Source organism: Erythranthe guttata, chromosome 2 (genome assembly GCF_056151865.1).
Source record: "Erythranthe guttata isolate IM_541 chromosome 2, IM_541, whole genome shotgun sequence".
NCBI lineage: Eukaryota > Viridiplantae > Streptophyta > Magnoliopsida > Lamiales > Phrymaceae > Erythranthe > Erythranthe guttata.
Genome location: NC_142534.1, coordinates 9046544 through 9069864, shown reverse-complemented (window position 1 = coordinate 9069864; position 23321 = coordinate 9046544). Strand labels below are relative to the sequence as shown.

At 38.5% G+C, this 23321-nt stretch overlaps 2 pseudogenes; both read left to right on the top strand.

The window, feature by feature from the left end:
* The first annotated feature begins 6049 nt into the window (after positions 1-6049).
* LOC148772268 (hydroxyproline O-galactosyltransferase GALT3-like) lies at positions 6050-8321 on the top strand (annotated as a pseudogene).
* A 394-nt stretch (positions 8322-8715) lies between these two features.
* LOC148772267 (putative protein phosphatase 2C 49) lies at positions 8716-22863 on the top strand (annotated as a pseudogene).
* The last annotated feature ends 458 nt before the right edge of the window (positions 22864-23321 follow it).

Below are 23321 nucleotides of genomic sequence, written 5' to 3'. Positions count from 1 at the left end.
TTCATCAACTAATCCAAGGGAGGATCTAGTTTGTTCATGTTGAAGTTCACTATGAACAATTCATAGGAACTAGGAAGAGACAACAGGATCAAATCCAACGAGAGCTCGGCCGGGAGGGTGACATCGAGATTCACTAGCTTTTCAAGGAGAGTGATCATTTTGAGACAGTGCTCATGGACCGAAGTCCCTTCGCGCAGTCTCGCCGTGATCAACTCCTTTGTAGCAGCGTACCTCGATGCCCTAATATTCTCACTTTACATGCTATCGAGATGAGCCTTTATATCGAAAGCATGCATGTGAGACTCATATTTCCTCGCAAGCGCGGACTCCATGGCGGCTATCATATAGCACCTAGCATGAGTGTCATCTTTCTTCCAAACTTCATAAGTTTCCTTTTCAGCATCAGTCGATGTGGCAGGTATAGTGGCGGGAAGTCTCTCGTTCAAAACATAGAGACGCCCCTCAACAGTTAGCACAAGCTTAAGACTACGCAACCAATCTAGGTAATTAGGGCCATTGAGTTTATTGTCGATTATTGACATTATGGGATTCTTAGACATGATTATCTGAGACATATAGAGAAGAGGATTATTAGAGATTCGCGTTAAATGATTGTTACAATTAAATGTTTGGACTTGTGTTATTTAATTGTTCTCCCACTAATTTTATCGAGTTCCACTTCCCTCTAGTAGACAAACGAGAAAACTGATTTTTCTTAATGGGCTTTAGGTCCAATAGACAAATATAACGCGTAGTTAATCTAGCCCGATTATATTTGCCCAAAGGTAGATCACAATCAATCATATCCACAATATGACCCTAAATTGATTTTCCTCACACTTGATAATGACCTAAGTTAATCTCGCGAATATCAAAATCGTCGTGTGTCAAGTCTAACCTACCAATCAAAGATGCTCATAGAACTTGATTATGCCGAACTAATGCAGTCCCTAGTTAATCTAGCTGACCACGTTAATCCAACATAACCCTTTTCCATGGGTACCTTCATCGATATGTCAATTGAATTACAGCTTACTCTACCATAGCACTCCCCGCTAACTTGGCTTACTGCACTACAGCAAAGGGCTACACATAATCCAACCGTTGGCAGAAGGAAAGAAATAACTCAACAGATTGGGTTTTTCTTTATAGCTTGAAATGATTCTCAATTAGATTAAGAATGAGGGGTTTTATTAAAAGTTTTTTATCTCATCAGAAGGTTCGGATTGGTCTATGTGATTCCTACATCTATGTTCTCTAAAGGTATATGGTAACGCATATTGTCCTAAGAGGAACATACGACCTAATAACATAATTAATTACATTAATTAATTATCGGGTTTTTCAAAATAATTATAGGACCTCAACTAGCATAAATCATTCCAATAATGTTGAGGTACTACTAATTAAGTTGAACCATAATCAAAATTATGTATGTGTTCTATTAATTGAAATCAATTTAACGATTTAAATTAATTAATTAATCGAACACCTATTTACTAAAATAAATGATTGTCGATCCAATTATCTAATTGGGATTAATTGAAAATAATTTTCCAAAAATTAAAATCAATTTGTTTTAAGTTTAATTTTAGAAATCTGAAATATATATATATATATATATATATATATATATATATATATATATATATATATATATTTTTTTTTATTTTTTTTTATTTTCAGTGAACCGGTTCGGCCCAACCGGTCTGACCGGTTCGGACCGAAGCGGTCCGGTTCTGTCCGGTCTAGCTGACCCAAATCAGTGGGCCGGGTCAGTCGGACCGGGAACCGGTCTGACCGACCCGAATCCACGTGGATTCGGTCAACTAAATCGCACACAACCATCGAACCGGTCGGTTCGACCGGTTCGATCCGATTAATTAAAAAACCGATGTTTTAAAAACAATTTCAGATCCGATTTTCCAATTTTAAACAATTTTAAAGCTGGAAAAATTCTAAACAATATTTCAAAAATATTTTAAACTTACGAAAACTCCCAATTACATAATACGACAATCACTATATTAATAAATCGAACATGCATAAAATCATAGCATATTAAAACGAACGCAATTAATTGCGCAACGAGCTCTGATACCACTGTTGGGTTTCAGGCACGCGTACGCAGCGGAAAAAAAAAATTTTATGCGATTTAAACGACTTTAAAACACATAAGCACATGCCCGATAAATTGAAAACAATTAATTGCGTACCTTTGCGCTTCCAGCGAAATTAAAAACAACATACATTGCGTACCTTTGCGCTTCTAGCGAAATTAAAACAACATACATGCTTAATTACATAATCGAAATTAAATCAATTAGCATGCTCGCGTTTAAATCAAATAATCATGCTCGCAATAATAAAACCAATTTCATGTAGTCACATAAAATCAAACAAGTTTCTTATTAAAACGAACATGCATATATTAATTTGAACGTAACCGAATCGAATGACAATAGATTCGAAACATTACCTCTTGAAGCGTGAGGTAGGAGCGTTTAGCAAGTCGAGATTGCTACGGAAACCAATCCGTACAATCGGGGCAGCAGCGGTGCAGCGGCAGCAGCGGCGAATCGGCCACGGCAGCGCGTGAGGTACACGCGCGGTCTTCCGGGGCGGCGCGTGGGGCAGCGTGCGGCTTCGGCTCGTGCGCTGCTCTTCGATTCCTCGATCTTCGATCTTCCTCCTCTCGGATTTCACCTCGTATACTTCGATCTACTAAACACGTGGCACTAGACACGTAATAGTTAGAAAAACGGAAGAAAAAGAGAAGGAAAGAAGCTACCAAACCAATCGGCCGATGGACGGCCGATTCCGGCGAAACGGCGGGGAGGACGGCGGTGGTGGCCGCGGAAAGAGAGGCCGAGAGAGAGAGGGGTGGACGGCTAGGGTTAGGGTTTGTGTTGTGTTATTTGTGCAAGACCTATAAATCAAGTATTTATATGTCTTGCATAAAACCCTAGCGGGCTTAAGTTGGACCGGGCCCAACAGCTTAAGTCCGTTAGTACTTTTACTTGCTCGTCTCTCTTATTTCAATGACCGGAAAATTGCAACAATTACATTTTCGGAATCATTATAATATCCTCGTCATTACGAGTGCCATCTTTCATTTTCCAACTTTCCAAAAGTGGAAACCCTAGTTCAGTGCACTTTCTAAATTTGGAAACATCCCGATTTAGAAAGTTCACTAACACGTTCGCCTATTCTTTTCCTTTTCTTATTCTCATTCATAATTCCAAATTACGAATGTTGGATCCAATCATATTGACTTCCAATCATGCAAAGATAAACTATTTTATCTCTGACCGTTTATTCAAAGATCTCATGTGCACGAGCAGTGTGACCCTCGATGGTTCAGGTGTAAGCTAGCCGTGGGCCCACAACTCTTTGTGGTCAAAACTCGTCCCTTAGAGTTACGATTAAGACGAAGCTCGTTTCACCTTAATCACCCAACGAATCAAGATTGGCGTCTAGCAACTACGCGTCATGATTCCCTAGATACAAATGAAGTGCCTGCAAGAACCTTCAGATATAGTTAACGTACAGTACGGTCCCTTCGATTCATATGTCCCGATCGAACTAGAGGCATTGGTTCATCGAGACCTCTTTATATGTTCGATGACGGTGCGATCGTTCTAAGTGTTGTAATCCTTACGTGCATGACTTAGAGAATCGAATTCTCTAATCATCACTTAGTCAGCTCTGGCCAGAGACTTAGAATGATTACAAACTATCAGAACACACAGGACATCCAAGACTATTCTAGCGATCGAATCCCCGACTACAATGCACGGACCTTCCACTAGATTTCGGACTGCACGAACACTGGCCCTTGGGATGGTCCTCGGTGGAACTCAGAGACAGGTCACGATACAGCTGGTCCTCTAGTGAAGTCACGGTGATGTCTAGGTCATAAGGACTAATGGTGTACAACTATACCATAGATATCTCTACTCGATTATTAGGAACCACTTAGAGATTTCTAGGGTGAGGGAGTTCAGTGAACTCGTCAACTTACAAGCACCCACTTATGCATGCCGATATCACATTACCGTTTACTGATGAGATGCAGTACACATACACTAAGTGCTAGTCTTCTAATGGGAAAGGCCGATATCCTCATTGGTGGCGTAACCCTTCGACTAGGAACACGTTTAACAGTTATAATACTTAAGTAAATCTCTCACGATCCTAACGATCAATTACTAGTACTTGTAATAACTGTAAGGACTATATCTATGCTTGTGACAAAGGGACAAAGATATAGAATGCCAAGGTGTTTTATCATTAATACGAATAAAGGTTCGTTTATTACCATAATAAATACGAAAGACCACAGCCACAAGTTGGCTTGTTGGTCACCTACTCTAACAAATTATATCACAAGGTTCCTGCAAACACTTCATTTGAATCTAGGGAATCATGACTCGTAGTTGCTAGACGCCAATCTTGATTCGTTGGGTAGTTAAGTTAAAACTAGATTCAACTTAATCGTAACCCTAGGGACGAGTTTAAACCACAATGGGTTGTGGGTCCACGGCTTGCTTACACCTGAACCATCGAGGGTCACACTGCTCGTGTACTTGAGATCCTTAATGCAACGAGCTAAGATTAATTAGTTAATCTTAGTGTAATTGGAAGTCAATATGATTGAGTCCAACATTCGTAATTGTTAATTACGGATGAGAATAAGTAGGTGAACTTTCTATTTTGGGAAGTTTCCCAATTTGACAAGTCCTAAATTAGGGTTTCCAATTTCAGAAATTGGTAAATTGCAAAGTGGTACTCGTATCGACGAGAATTTGTGCTCATTGTCAAAATATGATTGTTATATTTTTGCGAGCATTCGTTTGTTAGAAACGAGCCGAGAAAGAGAGTGGACTTAAGCTGTTGGGCCTAGCCCAACTTAAGGCCTGTTAGGGTTTTCACAAGGAGCATATAAATAAGATTTATATGTCTTGTGAACGACAACACAAAAAACGACATAACACAAGCTTCAAACCGTAGCTTCTCTTCTTACGGCCATCCACCGTGCAGCCGAAACCCTACCTCCGCCACCAGTCGCCGCCGCATCGGCATCTTCATTATCCCTTGGTGATCGGATGGACAGGAAATTTTGACTGATTCTTCACAGCTCATATATCTACAATCTTCCAGAAGGAATTGTCCATCCAGTAAATAAGCATGGAGATATTGAAGTCGGAGCAAGGCTGTAATTTCAGATCAATAAATAGGTTGGATAAATAGGAGTGGGAAGAGTAGCTAGCCATCTTCTCGAGTCAATGTTCGATTCACGCTTCAAGGGTAACATATCGTTTTCCCTAATTAATATACATGTATTAATTAATTTATATTAGTTGAGATTAATGTATGTTAATTTATTATTGAATCACATGAATCTTTATGTTCGATTATCTGTTTATGTGAATCGTTCGTTGAGCATGTTCATTATTTGATTTAATTTTGGGAGCATGCTATGATTATTTAATTTATGTTATTTAAATTTTTATATATGCGAGCATGTTTGTCGGTGATTGGAAGCGAAAAGGTACGCAATTAATTGTTATTAATGTGCACGTGTTTATTTGTATAAATTAGTTTATATAAATAAAATAAATTTTTGTTTTGCCGCTGCGTACACGTGTCTGATCCCCAACACAGACAATCATCATCAATAATTTAGCTCTATTTAGAAACACAAAAAGGTTCTTTCCCTAGCTTTTAGCTTTCTGGAAATAGTTGTGCTTTGTTTTAGAAGTAGAAAAGAGAATTTCTACGACACACTATTATCATCTAATCTCAAGGAAGAAAAGTCACTTATTTTTCTACTTCCTTCCTTCCTCTATTTTTCAGGGTTTCCCGTCTCTTTTCTCGTGCAGACTGATGGTGGAAAATGTGAAGATCTAACTAACAATTGATTTAAAGTGGACTCAAGAGTAAAGTGTACCAAAATTAGAAGCATCAGTTACTACTACAAGCTAAAGTGAATGTAAAACTAATATTTATTTATTATGCAACGAAAATGAAGAACAAGTTGGCGATGATGAAGAAGTGGACTGGTGGTGTGTTGATATCTGCCCTTGCTCTGATTTTTATCATCACCTACTTATTTATTGTCAAATCTGAATCATCTTCCAATTCCAATAAACACTCTTCTTATGACTTCTCCAATCCACATTCCGTCAAAGACGAAGATTCAGGTTCAGATTCAGATCCCAACTCCAATGCTACCGACGACGACTTGCCCCAAGCTTAAGAAGCACAAATGCTGTTGCGGAATACAACTCCTCTACCAAAACCCCACTTCACTACTCATCATGGGCTTAACGATTTGTACATTTTGAGTAAGAATCTGACTAGACAAGACGACTCTTCTAATGCAGCATTGCTCACGTGGTCTCAAATGAAATTTTTGTTTCCCAGATTCGACGCATTGCCTGAAACTGCCCGAGGGATTAAAGAGGCTGTCATTTTGTCGAAACATTTGCAACGAATGATTGCAAAGGACAATTGTTTTAAACTTGTCCATGATCCTTTGATGGAGATTGTTTGTCCACACTTTGTTACTGCGTCTTCTAATACTACATTATTGTCGCCTTTTCTTGAGATTCCTTGGGATCTAGTAGAGGGTTCTTCCATTACTGTAATTGGAATACCTGATTCACATCAAGATACTTTTCAAATTGAATTGATAGGCTAACAATTGAAGGAGCTAAACCCTTAAATTGTATTGCAATACAATGTTCTCTTACCAGGCGAGAACTTGACAAAAGAGGCTGTTACTACTCAAAATACGTGGTCTGAAGAATTTTGGTGGGGCAAGGAGGAGAAGTGCCCCGATCATGCCGCACCTCTTGATCTTATAAAATGTAAATGTATATTGTAGTTAATTAGAAAAACATAAGACTCCATTCTTGATCAAGTGTCACAGTTATGACTACATCAACAGCTAGTATACAATCTTGTTTGACTTTTGGTACTACTCTTGTTTGACAAATGAGCATATTTTTTCAGTTTATGTTCTGGTAAAGTGCAATGCACAAATGGTTCGTATAACTGCAGAGAACACTCTAAATGCGAGTCATCCAGCAAACATAAAATTAGCAAACGTTTCTGAAGGGAGTATTCATACAAGTGCTACCTTCCATTTTGTTGAAGGCATCCCCTTCACTGCTACATTATGGGCCGGTGACCAAGGTTTCCACATGACAGTGAATGGAAGGCACGAAACATCATATGCATATAGAAATGTAAGATTGTTTTTTTTTTTTTTTTTTTTTTTTTTTTTTTTTTGTTTCGCCTAACTAGAGTTGTGGACAGGTGTACTATGCACATGTTGTCTACTAATAAGGCTTGTTATTAAAAAAAAAATTGCAGAGACTTGCACCTTGGTTGGTTAATAGACTGGATGTGAAAGGCAGGTTGACAATTGTGTCTATCCTAGCAAAAGGACTGCCTGTTACTGAAGACTTGGATTTAGTTGTTGATGCTCAACAGCTCAAAGCTATATCATTTATTACTAATAAAAGGCTAATTATGTTGATTGGAGTTTTCTCATCAGGTAATAACTTTGAGAGACGTATGGCAATAAGGAGAACTTGGATGCAGTTTGATGTTGTACGTTCAGGTGATGTGGCTGTCCGATTCTTAATTCGACTTGTAAGTGAGTCACTACTGCAAACTGTCGAAAAAATATGTGTTTCTTTGCACAACAACGTACACTTACTATCAAATATTTGTATGCATATTATTAAATGTTGTATTTGAATTGCAGCACAAGAATAGAGAGGTGAACTACAAGTTGTGGAGAGAAGTTCAAGCATATGGAGACATGCAACTGTTGCCTTTTGTTTATTACTACAGCATACTTACATACCAAACTATTGCTATTTGCAGTATGGGGGTATGTATGCTTATTCGACTTTTCCATTTTATTGTTATGTTTAATTGTGGACCAGTCATTTATTTGCTCCGACAGACTAAAATAATTCCTGCTAAATACATAATGAAAATGGACGACGATGCGTTTGTAAGGATTGACCAAGTACTATCGAGTCTCAAGGAAAATGCATCATCTAATGGACTTTTATTTGGACAAATATCATTTGACACATCTCCCAACAGAGACAATGACAATAAATGGTTCATAAGAGACGATGTATCATTATATATCATTTCTCCTAATGCTAGTAGAAAATATCATTTCTACTGCATTGTGAATGAATTAAGCAACCTAACAGAAGGCCTTTTTTATAGAATAACAAATTATTTGTTTGCTATAATTGGCATTAGAATTTGGCAAACAGGATGATTAAATCAAATCAAATTAAAATTGAATAGAACTTGCTTAAAATATTTATTAATTGTGCAAAATGAATAAAATTCCATCTACCAATCAAAGCACGGCACACGACACCAAATAGAAAGCCCTAAAAGCCTCAGTCGCAATTTTTCTTTTTTCTATTTTCTTTTTATTTTTAATTAATAATTTATAATATGGGTATGTTGGACACCGCGTATGTCTACTTTTCCTAATATCAGTCTCATTAAGCAAAACCCAAATCTTATTTGATAATACAGTCTCCCCCTCTCTCAATTAAAACACCTAGCTTCTCTCTCTCCTCTTCGTATTCCTTCTTTTACACACACAAAAAGAACAAGAAAGAAAAAAAAACTCTCTCGTCTTCAGATTTAGGAACACTACTCCAATTACCCCCTTTTGAGATTTGATTCGCTGGAAAAATATCAATTAATCAAGAAATCATGGTGGCAGAAGCAGAGGTTATTTGTCAAACAACCGTCGCCGTTTAGTACCTTTGTGTTCCGTCTCCGACGTCACCCAAATTAGAAGCAAACATATTCGATGTCTCAAAGGCGGCTACTGCTGAGCCCATATCTATCAACCTCTCTCGTTTTGAATCTGTATGTATCGATTCATCATCTTGACCTAATTTTATGTTCCTGTTTGTTTGAGTTTTCAATTCTATATTTAATCTGCTACTTCCCGAGTGAAAATTTTCCTTTTAATTTTGGATTCCTGATTTTGGTGTTTTCTCTGTGAAGTTTGTTGCTTTCTTGCCTTGCTTTTATTTTATCGAAAGTGGGTTTCGTTCAATATATCTGTGTTAGTTAATCTTCTTTTTATGTATTGTTCATGATCCGATTTTTAACTGATTTTCATATGGGTGCGTTGATGCATGTGATATTATCCTTTTTTTTGAATTTTGCTTCAACGGTTATGCTATTTTGCAAATTAGGGTTTCCCCGTCGTGTTATTATCTGTTGGTTAGGTTACATAGTGAGAACTTTAACTGGGATTTTTTTTAGTTCAATTAGTTGAGCTTAGAACCATGAAAACAATATTCCTAATCTGGATATGCAAAACTTCATCTAATTTCAGGAAAAAAAAAAGTTTTGATATTCAATTGTTAATTGGACTTCAATTCGTCTATTTTCTGGTGGATTAGGAAATTGGAAAAACTGTTAGAATAGGTGACCAACAAGCCAACTTGTGGCTGTGGTCTTTCATATTTATTATGGTAATAAACAAACATTTTTCGTATTAATGATAAAACACATTGGCATTTTATATCTTTGTCCCTTTGTCACAAGCATAGATATAGTCCTTACAGTTATTACAAGTACTAGTAATTGATCATTAGGATCGTGAGATATTTACTTAAGTATTGTAACTATTAAACGTATTCCTAGTCGAACGGTTACGCCACCAATGAGGATATCGGCCTTTCCCATTAAGAGACTAGCACTTAGTGTATGTGTACTGCATCTCATCAGTAAACGGTATTGTAATATCGGCATGCATAAGTGGGTGCTCGTAAGTTGACGAGTTCATTGAACTCCCTCACCCTAGAAATCTCTCAGTGGTTCTCAATAATCGAGTAGAGATATCTATGGTATAGTTGTACACCATTAGTCCTTATGACCTAGACATCACCGTGACTTCACTAGAGGACCAGCTGTATTGTGACCTGTCCCTGAGTTCCTGCGAGGACCACCCCAAGGGCCAGTGTTCGTGCAGTCCAAAATCTAGTGGGAGGTCTGTGCATTGTAGTCGGGGATTTGATCGCTAGAATAGTCTTGGATGTCCTGTGTGTTCTCATAGTTTGTAATCTCTCTAAGTCTCTGGCCAGAGCTGACTGAGTTATGATCAGAGAATTCGTTTCTCTAAGTCATGCACGTAACGATTACAACACTTAGAACAATCGCACAGTAATCGAACTACTAAGGAGGTCTCGATGAACCAATGCCTCTAGTTCAATCGGGACATATGAATCGAAGGGATCGTACTGTACGCTAACTATATCAAAAGGTTCTTGCTGGCACTTCATCTGTATCTAGGGAAACATGACGCGTAGTTGCTAGACGCCAATCTTGATTCATTGGGTGATTAAGGTGAAACGAGATTGATCTTAATCGTAACTCTAAAGGGACGAGTTTTGACCACAAAGGGTTATGGGCCCACGCCTAGCTTACACCTGAACCATCGAGGGTCACACTGCTCGTGCGCATGAGATCTATGAATGAACGGTCAAATGTAAAAATGTTTTATCTTTGCATGATTGGATGTCAATATGATTGGGTCGAACATTCGTAATTTGGAATTATGAATGAGAATAAGAAAAGGAAAAGAATAGGCGAACACCTTCGTGGACTTTCTCAATCAAGAAGTTTCCAAATTTAGAAAGTGCACTGAATTAGGGTTTCCACTTTTAGAAAGTTGGAAATTGAGAATTGGAACTCGTAATGATGAGGACATTATAATGATTCCGAAAATTTAATTGTTACAATTTTCCGATCATTGAATTGAGAGAGACGAGCGAGTAAAGGAACTAACGAGCTTAAGATGTTGGGCCCGGTCCAACTTAAGCCCGTTAGGGTTTTATACAAGACACTATAAATACTTGATTTATAGGTCTTGCACGCACACACAACTCTCACAGAAAACCCTAGCCGCTCGCGTCTCTCTCTCTCGGCCAAGTTCACATACGGCCGCCGCCGTCGCCGCCATTCCACCGTCGGAAATTGGCTTCCCTTTGCCGACCATTGTGGTAGTTCTTTTCTTCTGTTCGTTTCTTCCATTTTCTTCTAACTACTTCGTGTCTAGTGCCACGTTTTAGTAGATCGAAGTATACGAGGTGAAATCCGAGAGGAGGAAGATCGAAGATCGAAGAATCAAGGAGCAGCCTACGAGCCGACGTCGCACGCGCCCCCACGCGCCGCTCGAAGACAGCGCGTGATTCAAACGCGTCGCCGTAGCTCGCTTCGCCGCTGCTGCCGTTTCGCCGTTGCGGCCCCGGATTGCACGGATTGGTTTATGTGGCCTACCTCACGCTTCAAGAGGTAAAGTTTCGAATCAATTGTCGATCGATTCAGTTTTATTTAAATTAAATATGCATGTTCGTTTAGTAAGTATGTTGTATGATTTTATGTGATTACATGAAATTGTTTAACTACTGCGAGCATGATTATTTGATTTAAACGCGAGCATGCTAGTTGATTTAATTTCGATTAAGTGATCAACCATGTATGTTGTTTTTAATTTCGCTGGAAGCGCAAATGTACGCAATTAATTGTTTTTAATTATCGGGCATGTGTTTATGTGTTTTAAATTTGTTTAATTCGCATAAAATTTTTGTTTTCCGCTGCGTCCACGTGACTGATTCCCAACAAAAAGAAATATAAAAATTGAAAATGCACTTAGATATTATCATATTTTTGGATGAGCTTCTACTCAATATCTGGTATGACATGATCTTATCCAGTCACCAACTACCATGTTTAATTGTATTGCCTTGGGGAGTGAACAGACTATATGGAAGTGTAAATCTACCTCATGTTTTTTTGCTTGCCTTTTCTATGTTTGGATTTTCTTTTGGTCGTGATATGCGTCACATCCTAACAAGATTTATTGTCATGTAATCAGGCTCTGCTCAACAAGTGAACACACTACCACAGGATTGGAAGGTACAATAAGAAAGTTTGTGCCAAGACCTCGTTCTGGTAGCCATACTGATATTGGACCTCGCAGTTCCAACGAGGATCAGCACATTCGTATTGATGACCTTTGCACCCACTTGGGGTCCCTATGCAGTTGGTCTGAACCAAGTTCCTTTTATGCTGTATTCGATGGTCATGGTGGGTCTGATGCAGCTGCTTACATGAGGAACAACACCATGAAATTCTTCTTCGAGGACGCTGGATTGCCTCAGACATCTGATGATATTGACGAAAAGTTCTTGCAAGATTTAGAGAGTTGTCATCGCAGATCATTTTTACAGGTAGATCATGCACTGGCTGACGAACTGAGTGTTGTTGATTCCTACTGTGGAACAACAGCCCTGACTGCCCTAGTTCTTGGAAGGAACCTGCTGGTAGCAAATGCTGGAGATTGTCGGGCTAACCTATGTAGGAAAGGAGATGCAGTACAGCTGTCACAAGATCACAGGCCCTCCTGTGAAGTTGAAAGAAATAGGGTTGAGGATTTAAGCGGTACCATCGAATATGGGTACTTGAATGGTGAACTTGCTGTCACTCGAGCACTTGGAGACTGGTACATTGTTGTGAAATCAACAATCTCCACTCATTTAGGAAACCGTATGTTTGATAGTTCCATTAATTGATTTTGTATTATTTTCTTTCCTTAGTATGAAGATTTACATTAGAGTCAATTATGATAATTTCTTGTATATATATCCTTGTAAAAAGGTTTAGTTAGATCAATATCAACGTAATATATCTTCTTTTTACACATGGTACCAGAGCAGGATAAAATCCTTGCCTTTTACTTCCGTTTTTCATGATTCTTGTTCTTTGATTTCTTCACCATGGAGGATGATTCAAATTAAAGTAAGAGCATTAACAAAAATGATCCATCCTATCTTTTCTTTATTCATCATTCCGATCACCCCGGAATGATCCTCGTATCCAAACCTCTCAATGATGATAATTACGGAACATGGAGCCGCTCGATGAAAATTTCTCTCAGCGCAAAGAACAAGTTGGGTTTCATCGACGGATCCGTTCAAGTTCCTTGTCAAATAAAGTCACCAGAAGAGTACTCCTCATGGAAGCGATGCAATGACATGATCCTTTCATGGATTCTAAATTCTCTTGAACCCGATATTGCCGATAGTGTGATATACTCAACTACATCACATGAGATATGGCAGGACCTTGAAGAATGATTTTCTCAAAGTAACGCACCAAGAATCTTTCAACTTCAACATGAAATGGCATATTTGCAACAAGACCAAATGTCTGTTTCAGCCTATTACACCAAGCTAAAGGGTCTTTGGGATGAATTAGCATCCTATAATGAACCTTGTCACTGTACTTGTGGAAAAATAAAGCCACAATCAGAACGTGAGGAGAGAAATGCTTTAATGCAATTTCTCATGGGATTAAATGAATCCTATAGTGCTGTGCGTGGAAATATTATTTTGATGTAGCTGCAGCCGACTCATTGAAAGGCTTATTCCCTAATATCCCAAGAAGAAAAACAAAGAGAACTTGGAAATACAAGGGGGATAAGTGAAGTGGCAGCCATGGCAGTTCAACGTGAACAAAGAACATATAACTCGGGGCGAAAACCACTTCATTGCAGCCACTGTGATAAAGACTTTCATACGAAGGAGACGTGTTATAAATTGCACGGCTATCCAGAAGGACACCGACTCCACAAATCGTCCAATGGTGGTCACCATAGAAAATGATACACTCCTTCTGCAAATTCGGTAAAAACGGGGTTTTCCGTTAAGGAATTACAGACCGCTATGCCCAATCTGTCAGAAACACAATATCAACAAATTCTCTCATTTATGTCTGAAAAGGGAAGTGAATCGCAACCTCCTCAGACTAATTCAACCGAGCTTTCCACAGGTTTGTTGGAATCCTTGACAACTCACCTCAGATGGATTATTGACAGTGGTGCGACTAATCACATTACATGTTCTAAGCGATCATTAAAAGTCCACATCAATAATCCATCATTACCGCCTGTTTCGTTGCCTAGTGGAGAGAAGTCCGCTACGACTTCTATTGGCAATTTTTCCTTGAATTCCAATATTCAATTGAAAGATGTTTTATGTGTACCAAATTTCAATGTTAATCTTTTATCTTTGAGCAAACTTACACAAAGTCTCAATTGTTCGATAACCTTTTTTCCTTGTTGGTGTATTTTGCAGGTCCGGGTTACGAGGACGACGATTGGTTTGGGTAAGCAGCAAGATGGATTGTATCACCTTGTGGCGTTAGTATCTGCTAAACCACAAACACACCCTCCTGTCAAACAACCTGTTTGCCATTCTAACTCAGTTTCTGCCGATATTTGGCATCAGCGTTTATGACATTTATCTTTTCCTCGTTTGCAAACCTTGTCTAAAATTTTACCGAATTTTTATCGTCGTTTAGAAAATATATGTGATGTTTGCCCTCTGGCTAAGCAAACTCGTCTTCCTTTTGGAGTTAGTTCTATATCTACTGTCAAACCTTTTGATCTAATCCATATTGATATTTGGGGTCCATATAAAATATCTTCCCTTTCCGGTGCAAATTATTTTTTGACTATAGTGGATGATTTCAGTCGATATACTTGCGTTTTCTTAATGCGTCACAAGCATGAGACACAAAGTCGTCTTAAATCCTTCTTTGCCTTCATTACAACTCAATTTCACACACCAATAAAACAAATTCGAGTTGATAATGGGGGAGAGTTTGCTTCCATGAAACAATTTTTTTCTGATCAAGGAATTATTCATCAACATACTTGTGTTTACACACCCCAACAAAATGGTGTCGTTGAACGTAAGCATCGACACATCCTTGATACAACTCGAGCTTTAAGTTTTCAAGCTCATCTGCCTCTTAAATTTTGGGGAGAATGCATTCTTACAGCAACTTACCTGATAAATAGATTTCCTACAAAACTTTTATCCCATAGAGCACTTTTCGAAGCTCTTTACTCAAAAAAACCATCCTATAACCATACTCGTGTTTTTGGATGTCTCTCTTTTGCCACCTCAGTTCAACATTCCACCAAATTTGATCCTCGAGCACGAAAGTGCGTTTTTTTGGGGTACCCTCACGGACAAAAAGCTTATAAGTTGTATGACCTTCTTAATCACAAAGTTTTTACGTCCCGTGATGTCGTTTTCCACGAAACCACTTTTCCTTTTCAAACTCCATCAATAAAAGAGTCCAATGGTCCAGATTCCACCAATCTCGTGTTACCCATTCCGTCTGATCATTTTGAAATTCCAGCGTCTGGGGAAACGAAACTCTAGATTCTTCTAATCTTTCTTCCGATGTATCACTCCAGCCATCAAGCCCAAGATCTAGTCCACTAGTTCAACCTATTCGTGGATCCCAACGTCACAAAATCCCTTCCGTTCTTCTCAAGGACTTCGTTATCAATCACGTGTCGTCTTCGTCGCCTGGTGCTCGCAAAGGAACAAGGTACCCACTTTGTAATTTTGTTTCTTATAAAAGATTTGACCCTCTCATCTTTCCTTCATTGCCAATATTAGTAGAGATGTCGAACCTTCCAACTTCTCAGATGCAACCACAGATCCTCACTGGCAGCAGGCTATGAAAGTCGAAGTTGATGCTTTGGAGACCAATAATACATGGACCCTTACAACTCTACCTTTAGGCAAAGATGCTATAGGGTGCAAATGGGTCTATAAGATTAAGCGTCGTTCTGATGGTTCTATTGAGCGATACAAAGCTCGGCTAGTTGCTAAAGGCTACACTTAAACTGAGGGTGTTGATTACCACGATACTTTTTCTCCGACGGCTAAAATGATCACAGTTCGTTGTCTCCTAGCCATTGCTTCAACCCGTTCTTTGTCTTTACATCAACTTGACGTTCATAATGCATTTCTTCATGGCGATCTACATGAAGAAATTTATATGTCCCTTCCTCCTGGTTTTCACCGACAGGGGGAGAATTTGGTGTGTCGGCTTAACAAGTCTTCGTACGGTCTTAAGCAAGCATCTCGGCAATGGTTTGCCAAATTTACCGAGGCTATCATAACTGCTGGTTTTGTTCAATCCAAAGCGGACTATTCTCTATTCACGCGTAAAACGAGAAAATCTTTTACAGCCTTACTAATTTATGTGGACGATATCTTGATTACGGGAAATGATGATAATGCAATTCAGTTCATCAAACATTTTCTTCACTCTAAGTTCAGAATTAAGGATCTTGGAGACTTGAAGTTTTTTTTGGGAATTGAAGTATCTCGATCCAATAAGGGGTTATATATTTCTCAAAGAAAGTATTGTCTTGATATTCTTCAAGATGGCGGTGCATTAGGAGTAAAACCCGTCACTTTTCCTATGGAGCGAAATTTCAAACTTTCCGATTCTGGAGAGCTTCTTAATGAACCGTCTCGATATCGAAGATTGGTAGGCCGCTTGATTTATCTTACTATCACAAGACCAGATGTCACCTATGCTGTTCATGTACTAAGTCGATTTATGCATGAGCCGCGTAAACCTCACATGGATGCTGCACAACGAGCATTGCGGTACCTCAAGTCAGCACCAGGCCAAGGCCTATTTTTTCCAGCACAAAGTTATTTAAAGTTGCGTGCCTACTGCGATTCTGATTGGGCAGGTTGCCCAACAACCCGAAGATCAACAACGGGATATTGTGTTTTCCTTGGAAAATCGTTGATTTCATGGAGAAGCAAGCGACAAAAGACTTTATCTTTATCTTCAGCTGAAGCGGAATATCGATCAATGACAGGAGCATGTTGTGAGATTTCTTGGCTTAAAGACCTCATGAGTGACTTGGAAACTACACAAACTGACGCTGCTACACTTTATTGTGATAACCAAGCAGCTTTAAACTGCAAACCCGGTCTTCCATGAGAGAAAACGACACATTGAGAGGGATTGCCATTTTATTAGCGACAAAATTCAAGATGGATCAATTACCACTACTTACGTCTCTTCAAGAAACTAATTGGCCGATGTGTTCACAAAGCCGTTGGGGAAGGATGATTTTGTCGCAATCTTAGTCAAGTTGGGAGTTCTCGATATTCACTCTCCAACTTTAAGGGGAGTGTTGTGAAATCAACAATATCCACTCATTTAGGAAACTGTATATTTGATAGTTCCATTAATTGATTTTGTATTGTTTTCTTTCCTTAGTATGAAGATTTATCTTAGAGTCAATTATGATAATTTCTTGTATATACATCCTTGTAAAGAGGTTCAGTTAGATCAATATCAACGTAATATATCTTCTTTTTCTACATACATGAAGCTCCCATTTGGATCTGCATCACCCCTTACTGCTGAGCCAGAATTTCAATGGACTTTGTTGACAGACGAGGATGAATTCTTGATAATCGGATGCGATGGGATTTGGGATGTATTATCGAACCAGAAGGCAGTAAGATTACTAAGGCGTGAACTAAGGCACCACAATGACCCGCAACAGTGTGCTAAAGAGCTAGTCAATCAAGCATTGAAAAGGGATACATGTGACAATGTGACTGCTATTGTTGTTTGTTTATCTACCCCCTCACCTGTGAATCAAAGTCAAGATTCAGTTACTTCTGGAAGACCGAGATTCAGGTTCTGCATGTCGGAGGTGTTGGGTTTCATGCACGCATACGCAGCGGAAAATAAAAATTTAATGTGATTTAAACGACTTTAAAGCACACAAGTACATGCCCGACAAATTAAAATCAATTAATTGCGTACCTTTGCGCTTCCAACGAAATTAAAAACAACACACATGCTAAATAATTTAACCGAATTTAAATCAATTAACATGCTCGCGTTTAAACCAATTAAGATGCTTGCAAAGATTAAAACGATTACACATAATCACATAAAATCATACGATAGCAAACATGAATTCATAGTTTAAAAGTAAAACGAATCGAAACTAGGGTTTCGTGTATTTACCTCTTGAAGCGTGAGGTAGGAGCGTTTAGCAAGTCGAGATTGCTACGGAAACCAATCCGTACAATCGGGGCAGCAGCGGTGCAGCGGCAGCAGCGGCGAATCGGCCACGGCGGCGCGTGAGGTACACGCGCGGTCTTCCGGGGCGGCGCGTGGGGCAGCGTGCGGCTTCGGCTCGTGCGCTGCTCTTCGATTCCTCGATCTTTGATCTTCCTCCTCTCGGATTTCACCTCGTATACTTCGATCTACTAAAACGTGGCACTAGACACGAAGTAGTTAGAATAAAACGGAAGAAACGAAAATAGGAAAAGATTACCAAAGCAATCGGCCAATGGATGGCCGATTCCGGCGAATTTCCGGCGACGGCGCGGTGGTGGCCGCGGGAGGAGTTCGGCCGTGAGAGTGGGGTGAGCGGCTAGGGTTTTGATTAGGTCTTGTGTGTGTGTGCAAGGCCTATAAATCAAGTATTTATAGTCCCTTGCATAAAACCCTAACGGGCTTAAGTTGGACCGGGCCCAACATCTTAAGCTCGTTAGTTCCTTTACTTGCTCGTCTCTCTCAATTTAATGATCGGAAAATTGCAACAATTACATTTTCGGAATCATTATAATATCCTCGTCATTACGAGTGCCAACTCTCATTTTCCAACTTTCCAAAAGTGGAAACCCTAGTTCAGTGCACTTTCTAAATTTGGAAACTTCCCGATTTAGAAAGTTCACTAATACGTTCGCCTATTCTTTTCCTTTTCTTATTCTCATTCATAATTCCAAATTACGAATGTTGGACTCAATCATATTGACTTCCAATCTTGCAAAGATAAACTATTTTATCTCTGACCGTTTATTCAAAGATCTCATGTGCACGAGCAGTGTGACCCTCGATGGTTCAGGTGTAAGCTAGCCGTGGGCCCACAACTCTTTGTGGTCAAAACTCGTCCCTTAGAGTTACGATTAAGATGAAGCTCGTTTCACCTTAATCACCCAACGAATCAAGATTGGCGTCTAGCAACTACGCGTCATGATTCCCTAGATACAAATGAAGTGCCTGCAAGAACCTTCAGATATAGTTAACGTACAGTACGGTCCCTTCGATACATATGTCCCGATCGAACTAGAGGCATTGGTTCATCGAGACCTCTTTATATGTTCGATGACGGTGCGATCGTTCCAAGTGTTGTAATCCTTACGTGCATGACTTAGAGAATCGAATTCTCTAATCATCACTTAGTCAGCTCTGGCCAGAGACTTAGAATGATTACAAACTTTCAGAACACACAGGACATCCAACACTATTCTAGCGATCGAATCCCCGACTACAGTGCACAGACCTCCCACTAGATTTCGGACTGCACGAACACTGGCCCTTGGGATGGTCCTCGGTGGAACTCAGGGACAGGTCACGATACAGCTGGTCCTCTAGTGAAGTCACGGTGATGTCTAGGTCATAAGGACTAATGATGTACAACTATACCATAGATATCTCTACTCGATTATTGGGAACTACTTAGAGATTTCTAGAGTGAGGGAGTTCAGTGAACTCGTCAACTTACGAGCACCCACTTATGCATGCCGATATCACAATACCGTTTACTGATGAGATGCAGTACACATACACTAAGTGCTAGTCTCAATGGGAAAGGCCGATATCCTCATTAGTGGCGTAACCCTTCGACTAGGAACACGTTTAACAGTTATAATACTTGAGTAAATATCTCACGATCCTAACGATCAATTACTAGTACTTGTAATAACTGTAAGGACTATATCTATGCTTGTGACAAAGGGACAAAGATATAGAATGCCAAGATGTTTTATCATTAATACGAATAAAGGTTCGTTTATTACAATAATAAATACGAAAGACCACAGCCACCTGTTGGCTTGTTGGTCACCTACTCTAACAGGAGGAGTTGATGAGCTTATTGGAAGGCAATTGACTCTAGATATACTACTACTAATTATTCCTTTGCCTTCGATGATTGATCTGGCAATATTCATTCTTTGTACACATTATTAAATTGTGTTTCCATCTGTTTTGAGGGTGTTTCAGATATAGATAGATACCAATTGAGAAAAAAACAATCCTAGATTTTGCAATATATAGAGAGGATGAAATGTAAAACTGTGATGGCAGCAGGCAACTATTGATTTATGTTAGCAACATAATTGCTGAGTTTGTTTGGTTTATGAATTGCCAGTTCAAACTAAATACTAACCCCCCTCCCGAATAAAAATAAATAAGAAATAAGAATATATTACATATATTGTACCATCCCACATTTTCGAAACCCTTAATCCCTAACCAAAATTCCATAACCCGAAAATTCTCACGTAGAAATCATTAGGAATTTCACTAACTTAAATTCCTTAAGTGCCTTATATTGCCTATACTAATAATCCTTATATGCCGATTTGATTATGTGCCTTATGTGCTAGGAATTATTGGACGATTGTATGCCAACTTTATTTCGATAATTATGTGCTCAAGTGGATTAATTATTGATAATTATGTGTTAGATTAATTTATGTGACTTATGTGAATACATGTGCTATAGTTAATTAATTTTGTGGCATTTTAATTCTCTAAGTGTTTTATAATACATGCATGCACATATGCATATACGTTTATACATATATAGCTATATGCCTATGCATGCTAGACCTACATAAGTGAAATACATATTTAAATATATGTGTGTGTGTTTTCGGATATGTGTATGTGTGAGAGTTAATTAGTGAATTTATTAATTAGTAAATAAATTAGGAAAAAGATGCATGCTTGTACACTTGGCAAAGAGTGGGCATTTACACTAATCCTACACTCAAGCAGCTAAGTCATCTCAAGAGACACTCTCATGTCTTCTTCTCTCTCCACCTATACCCCCAGTTGTCTTCTCTTCACCATCACCACCGAAGCACCACCTCCTCCATCGGCCAACACCTCAAAATTCTTCAAGAAAAAAATAGAGAAATCAAAATGCAAATCCCCTATATAAGCTTCACCCTTGAATATGCTAAGAACACCATCAAAAACACTTGCCCTCTTACGGGAGATTTAAACTCCTCCCAACTTGATATCAAAGCTCTTACCTTCTCCATTCAAATAGCTTGGTTCAATCTTGGAGCCACTTCTTGAAGGAGGTAACATTGTATCTTCGTTTTCTTCATTTTCTTCATCCTCCTTTTCTTCCTCTAAGAAACCCTCTTTTCTTTTGAAGGTTTCTTTCTTCGGCCAACACTCCTTGATAGGTAAGAAATCTCGAATTTCTTGCTGCAATCGAAGGGTATCATAGTATGGAAAAGGATTTTCAAAACTACTTAAAAGATTCCTCACTTTTCGAAAAATTAGGGCTTTTTGTGTAAAATCCGAAATTTTGTGCTAATCTTGATATTTGTGTTCTTGCATGTCTAATCCATGTTATAATCCGTGAATCTAAGCATTTTGTGTTTAAAGATTTAATATTTCGAATTTTTGGGAATTTTAGAAAAAGAAAATGAGTTTTCAAGATTTTTGGGGTTGCATGTGTAGATCTATGAATCTTTAGGACTAATCTGCAATTTCTGGAAATTTCAGCATGAAAAATGTTTTCACCTTTAAAATCTCAGTAGGAGAAAGTGGAATTTTTGTTATTTTCTATTTGGCCATAGTTTGGGATCTAACTTTGTTGAAAAACAAAAATCATTTTTGGCTTCAATACTACTTGCCGAGTATTTTAATTTTTATCAATCCGATTTTTAAGGAAACTGTAAAATTATTTTTGCATCTGTTCATTTAGTCAGTTAGGTAGCCTATAATTAAATTTGAGAATTTGTAGATGTCATTTGCTATTATTTCGAAATATTGGTTGTGCATGTGTCATAAATGGAACTTTTGTGGTTTAATCATTATGCCTTGAGTATTAATTGTGAGAATGTGAATTGATGGTTAAAAATCTGCAGCTGAACTATGTTAAGGGGCTGTAAGAATTTTTAATTCATTTAATGAATAAAAGTGGGAGAAATCCCATTAATGAAAAGATAAAAATGTTGGTACTTTAAGGGCATGGTTTGATAATTTAATGCTAATTAAAGTGTGTTTTGGGGCTGCATGTTATGTGTATATGTGTGTGCCGTGTGTGTGTGCAGATGTGTGTGTAATTTATGATATATAAATATATATTATGATGCTGTAATAATTCTGTGAATTATGTGCTATGCTTATGTGGTTATACATATATATATATATATATGTGTGTGTGTGTGTATGCTATGGTGTGTGATTGCCGTGTGTACATTATGTGGATAATTGGATTTTGTTGGTGTGCTCGTTGATTGATATTTGTGATGTCGTAAAGTGGTCATTTTCATATTAGAGTCTCATTCGTCTCACGGTCTTGCATAAAAAGAGATTTCATTTTTACGAAAGGAAAGGTTAATGGAATGCTTGGGTTGGATAAGTCGGGATACGGGGGGCCGGTATTCCAACCATAGTTACTATAGATAAAGGGGTGGTTTGATTCCACCAAAAGAACGGGCTCAGAATAATATGCTTATCATCCAAGTAAAGAAGTTAATTTTTCACGGATCCGAACAACAGAAAATGTTTTCATTCATGCATTTGCACGGAAAGGGTAATTTGGTAATTTTCAGCAATTGAGTCGATTTACGTGATTTACGTGCTTAAATGAAATTATGTGGTTGTGTGTGTTCGTTTGCCGACGAATGGTAAGGTGTGATGCTTATGTGTATATACTAATATAAGTACGTAAAACCATATTTTAAAACCTCGTTATCCATTCGGATTTCTTGCTGGGCTTAATAGCTCATATAGATACTTCTTTGATTGCAGGTAGAAGTAGGAATCCCTCAACGGAATGGACCGAGTAGTGGATCGGAGTCTTGGCCGGAGCTTTTGGATGGTCGTACGAGGGGTCTATAAACTATGCTTATTTTATTTTGGTGATGTAAACTAAAAACAATTTCCGTATTTCCGTTTCCCCTAAACTCTAATATTTCCTCGTTAGGAGAATTAAACTCTTACCCTAGCACGGGCCTTATTTTGGTATTAATATAGTTGGTCCGCTTATTTTGATAATTGCATTTCTCACCCGAAAATCCTTATTCACCAAATACCTTCAAACTCTGATTCCTTTTCGAACAAAAAAGAATGAAACCTATAGTTAGATAAATGTAGCACTCGAATAATAATCTCCCTTCCCAAAGTTATTTCTAAACGAAAAATTTAAACGACCAAAATCACCCTAAGAAGTTTTCGAAATTCTTAAGGTTCCCAAAAAGTTTTCATATGCACCAAAAGGAGACTTTCAGAAATTACATTTTGGTCCTACTCGAAAGTTTTAAAAAATTACAAAGAGATCCCTTTTTGCTTCCGCTATC